This window comes from Benincasa hispida, chromosome 2 (genome assembly GCF_027475165.1).
Source record: "Benincasa hispida cultivar pf3 chromosome 2, pf3_genome.v1.1, whole genome shotgun sequence".
In the NCBI taxonomy this organism is placed as follows: domain Eukaryota; kingdom Viridiplantae; phylum Streptophyta; class Magnoliopsida; order Cucurbitales; family Cucurbitaceae; genus Benincasa; species Benincasa hispida.
Genome location: NC_143479.1, coordinates 24,998,973 through 25,004,972, shown reverse-complemented (window position 1 = coordinate 25,004,972; position 6,000 = coordinate 24,998,973).

Sequence of the window (6,000 nt, the reverse complement as noted above, 5' to 3'; positions counted from 1 at the left end):
GATTCAGAGGGGAAGAACTTACATCAATATCTCAATTTCAATTCAAACATGGGTTTGATTCACACTCCATGTTCTGAGAAATATTTACCATCCGAAAAGAGGAAAAAACAGAGTCTTTGTTTAAAGAAATGCCTTGAGAAAGGGCAGATGTATAGAACCTTTCAACCAGATAGTGCTTTTTCAACTCTCTCAAAATGGAATCTATTCCAAATATATATGCCATGGTTCCTTACTTCGACAGGGTACAATTTTCTAAATTTTCTATTTTTTAGATACTTTTTCAGACCTATTGCCGATACTAAGTAGCAGCCAAAAAATTGTATCCATTTTTCATGATATTATGCATGGATCAAGTATATCATGGTGAATTCTTTAGAAAAAATTGTGTCTTCCACAATGGAATCTGATAAGTGAGATTTCGAGTAAGTGTTTACATAATCTTCTTCTGTCCGAAGACATGATTCATCGAAATAATGAGTCACCATCGATAACAACACATCTGAGATCGCCAAATGTTCGGGAGTTCCTCTATTCAATCCTTTTCCTTCTTCTTATTGCTGTATATCTCATTCGTACACATCTTCTCTTTGTTTCTCGAGCCTATAGTGAGTTACAGACAAAGTTCAAAAAGGTCAAATCTTTGATGATTCCATCATACATGATTGAGTTGCGAAAACTTCTGGATAGGTATCCCATATCTGAACTGAATATTTTCTGGTTAAAGAATCTCTTTCTAGTTACTCTGGAACAATTAGGAGATTCTCTAGAAGAAATATGGGGTTCTGCTTCTGGTGGCAACATGCTATGGGGTGGCAGTCTCGCTTATGTGGTCAAATCAATACGTTCAAAAAAGAAAGATTGGAATATCAATCTCATCGATCTCATAAGTATCATACCAAATCCCATCAATCGAATCACTTTTTCGAGAAATACGAGACATCTAAGTCATACAAGTAAAGAGATATATTCATTGATAAGAAAAAGAAAAAATGTGAACGGTGATTGGGATTAGATTGATGATAAAATAGAATCCTGGGTCTTGAATAGTGATTCGATTGATGATAAAGAAAGAGAATTCTTGGTTCAGTTCTCCACCTTAACGACAGAAAAAAGGATTGATCAAATTCTATTGAGTCTGACTCATAGTGATCATTTATCAAAGAATGACTCTGGTTATCAAATGATTGAACAACCGGGAGTAATTTACTTATGATACTTAGTTGACATTCATAAAAAGTATCTAATGAATTATGAGTTCAATACATCCTGTTTAGCAGAAAGACGGATATTCCTTGCTCATTATCAGACAATCACTTATTTACAAACCTCGTGTGGGGCTAATAGTTTTCATTTCCCATCTCATGGAAAACCCTTTTCGCTCCGCTTAGCCCTATACCCCTCTAGGGGTATTTTAGTGATAAGTTATTGGTTCTACCACTATTTTTTGTTTTAGATATTCTAAATCATTCCCGGGGGAGGTCCAGACCCATTTTTTTCTAACCCTTCGATAAAAAGATTCATTCTCTTCATAAAAAATAGGAGGTAGAACCAATCAATATTTCTTTTTCGATTCATCCCTGGAGTTGAATACCTCATTCAAGAATTGTTTTTGATCCAATCTGTAGGAATCAATAGAAAAGGAAAATCCCTTATGATACACCAAATCCGGCTCGGTTATTGATAGAGTGAATAGATCTGCCATTTCTTGAAATCTCTCTTCTGATTCAAAATTGTGGTGTAACGTGTATCCCCTCCTGTTCCAGTCATGGAATAGATGAAATAAATAAATAAATGAATTTTTGTTCAAGAATGAAATCTTATTGGAACTGTCCATATCCAGTTCATCCTTCGGAACCATATCACATCCCGGATTTGATGAAATAGGATGAATTGAGACGATATTTTGTAAATACATAATTATCTTGAATATATTAACTATTTCTTTATTTTTCGATCGTCTGGAAGGGACAAAAGAAACATCTTGTTCTTTCTTCAACAATTTCTGATCTCTAGTGGACCTCTCAATAGGATTCAAACCCATATGAAGTTCTGACCATCTGTCAGAGAAAAAAGAACGAATGGATCTTGTAGGATTCCCTCATTACGAGCTTACCAATGTCGGTAATGTATTTGGATTCAAGGCTTTACGTGCTCTACGTCTGGAGGATTTTTGAATCCCTACTGCTTATATTAAAACTTTCCAAGGCCTGCCTCATGATATCCAGGTTGAATTAGATAAATTGAATAAGTATGGTCGCCCTCTATTGAGATGTACTATTAAACCAATAAGTGTTTATTGCTGTAGAGCTAGGACGTGTATATGAGCACTTAGGAAAAACAGAAAACATATTACAGGAAGAAATTGACTAATGTTTATTGGTATAATGATTTTTTCATTTTCTTATTACTTTTAACCACTAAATTACTATAAAGTGTTCATTGAACCCTTGAAAGAGTGCGTAATAGCTCACTGATTGAGCGCTCTTGCGCTGAAGATGAACGGGGCTAAGTGAACTGCCGAAGCTATGGGATGTAAAAATGCATCGGTAGGAGAGCGTTCCGCCTTAGAGGGAAGCATTTGCACGAGTAGTGGTGGACGAAGCGGAAGCAAGAATGTCAGCTTGAGTAACACAAACATTGGTGAGAATCCAATGCCCCAAAAACCTAAGGGTTCCTCCGCAAGGTTCATCCACGGAGGGTGAGTCAGGGCCTAAGATCAGGCCAAAAGGCGTAGTCGATGGACAATAGGTGAATATTCCTGTACTACCCCTATTTGGTCTCGAGGGACGGAGGGGGCTAGGTTAGCCGAAAGATGGTTATCGGTTCAAGGACGCAAGGTGCCCCTGTTTTTTCAGGGTAAGAAAGGGTAGAGAAAATACCTCGAGCCAATGTTTGAGTACCAGGCGCTACGACGCTGAAGTAACCCATGCCATACTCTTAGGAAAAGCTCGAACGACCTTCAACAAAAGGGTACCTGTACCCGAAACAGACACAGGTGGGTAGGTAGAGAATACCTAGGGGTGCGAAACAACTCTCTGTAAGGAACTCGGCAAAATAGCCCCGTAACTTCGGGAGAAGGGGTGCCTCCTCACAAAGGGGGTCGCAGTGACCAAGCCGGACGACTGTTTACCAAAAACATAGGTCTCCACAAAGTCATAAGACCATGTATGGGGGCTGACGCCTACCCAGTGCCGAGCTCCACACTTGGAATGAAAGACCAAAGTACTAAGCTCGCTGTTAAAACCAATATTTACTCTGACGGATGGTTAACGATGGCTCTGGCGGATGGGAAGGGCTAGAGTTTAACCACCAAATTACTATAAAGTAGGAGGGTTTTAAATGTGAGATCTAAAAACATATCTCTCCGTGGCACTGGTAGTAAGTACTATATGGTTCGGGGCTTTAGCAGGTCTATTAATCAAGATCAATTGGTTATTCCTGGATGCATTGGTATTCCCATTTTTTTCATTCTAGTTATTGACTTGGGAAGGGGTGAAGAAGATTAGAAAAACAATCAAATATCTGTGACTAATCCCCTTCCCCTTTTTTTTTTTAGAGTTTTTAGACTTAGAATAAGTTAGAAAAGAGAAAGAATAAAAATGGATTCAACCTCAATCAAACTCGGACTCGGCGTCGGGTTCAAATTGAATTAATAAAAGAGTGAGAACGAAAATGTGATGGCTAGGGTAACAATATCATACAAGATAAATGAAAAACTGTATTGGGATTCTCAATTTAGAAATCATTGTATTACTATATTTTATAGATCCAAGTGGTTTTTATAAAAACCAACCAGTCGGATTCACGTTACAAAGAACTTCAGGACATTATAGCTATCTTTGGGTTGGACGAATTATCCGAAGAGGATCGCTTAACCACAGCATGAGCACGCAAAATTGAGCATTTCTTATCACAACCTTTTTTCGTAGCAGAAGTATTTACTGGTTCCCCCGGGAAATACGTTGGCCTAGCAGAAACAATTAGAGGGTTTAAATTAATCCTTTCCAGAGAATTAGATGGTCTTCCCGAACAAGCCTTTTATTTGGTAGGTAACATCGGTGAAGCTACTGCGAAGGCTACGAACTTAGAAATGGAGAGAAAATTGAAGAAATGACCTTTAATCTTAGTGTCCTGACTCCGAATCGAATTATTTGGGATTCAGAAGTGAAAGAAATCATTTTAGTTACGAATAGTGGCCAAATTGGTGTATTACCAGATCACGCACCTATTGCCACAGCTGTAGATATAGGTATTTTGAAAATACGCCTTACTCCTAATGACGAATGGTTAACAATGGCTCTGATGGGTGGTTTTGCTATTAAACATTAGTCAATTTCTTCCTGTATTTGGAGTATAAGTGACTCAGTACTGAAGTACATGGAGAAGGTATCTGAGCAGTAGTACCTAAGGTATGATGGTACTTAAACTAGAATCACATGAAGGAAAGAAAAGTTGTTAGTGGTAGTGTCGGGATCACTCCACACTAGCCGTGAATTGATGTTGAGGGATTGAGTATAGATTCTCTCTCAACTAAGGATGCAAGTTATGATTGTAGGAAGAGAACAAGAGAAGTTACTTCCCAGTTAAGTAGTAACGCAGTAAAGAATGATAAGGAGTGAGCAAAACGGCCACTCTAAACTAATAGACTAAGGCATAGTCTAGCAAGATAGGGAAAGTACTGTGTGATGTTTGATTTGTCAACAAGTGAAACCTAAAAGGCAGAGGCCGGTAGGATTACTCAATCCACTACCGGTACCTGAGTGGAAGTCGGGAGTCACACAGGTAAACATAGAATTTTCACTAGAAATAGAATGTATAGCATGTTTGCTCAGAGGTTAGTGGCAAACGTGAAATCTATTCTAGTGAATTTCGAGGAAAGGGTGTAATCTAGAGGAAGTCCTAGTTAGATTAATCCTAAGAGGAGGGAAAAGATGAGCAACAGTGAACTCAAAATGTACCAGGGGTACATTGAGTATAAAAGTAAGGAACAAAATGGTCAACATAAGACAAAAAGGAAAAGGTCCAGATTTGCTGATGTTCCAGGTAATAGCTCGAAGTTTGAATTGTAACTATGCTAGGGACTAGTATGGTTAAGAAATCCTTATGTATACAGTATGGTAAGTCGTAGTTGAGAAATGTTATAGTACAAAGAATGTTTTCTCCCAAGTATGGATAGAAAGGATATCCTAAGAAGAGTGCCGTCAGTTAGGTCGAGAAGTCTAATTGACACGAATATTGATTTCACAACTAGCAAGTAATTCAAATGTATGACAATTGGAAAAGAATGTTCCAGTGGTATTGCTGGGAAATGGAAAAGGACCACCCTAGTAATAAATGAATGCTATGATTCAATGGAAAATGGAAGAGTCATCAGAGGATGTGACAAATACAGTGAACTACAATGACCAAGTTGTTCATACGTACTAGTATTATTTACCATGAACAAGTTAGTATCGGAGTAACACAGCGAAATCATAGTAGAAAAAAAGGGAAGAAGAAAGAAAGGAGGAAGGTTGTAAATTTACGACCAAAGGATGTTGTCAAAGTCTAAGTTATAAGTAGGTTTGAGCAAATTTTGAGGACAAAATTTCTTTTAGGGGAGAAGAATTTGTAAAACCCGAACCCTAATTACTTTAAATAAGAGTAAGTAATGTGATGTCTTCTAGTGAGTTAAATAAAGCCATGGTTTAGGAGGGATAGAGGATGGAAGCAAGAAGAAATAAGCTCTTGTGTAGCTAAGTGTAAACCCCGAATTGTAAGTTTCCTAAACAAGCATGTTTAGCCAAAGGAATGATATATTAAATATCTAATAAGTGAAAATCCATGTTATTTATAGGAGTTCTTGAGAAAGGAAAGGAAAAACATGTTAAATAAGGAAACTCACTTATTGATTTGGCACGTGGCGGTTAATCCTTGAATTCGGGAGGCGGCAGGAAGATTAAAAAGGAAAAGAAACTTCGAAAGCTTGATTTTCGCAATCTACATGAGCAAATTTAGTGA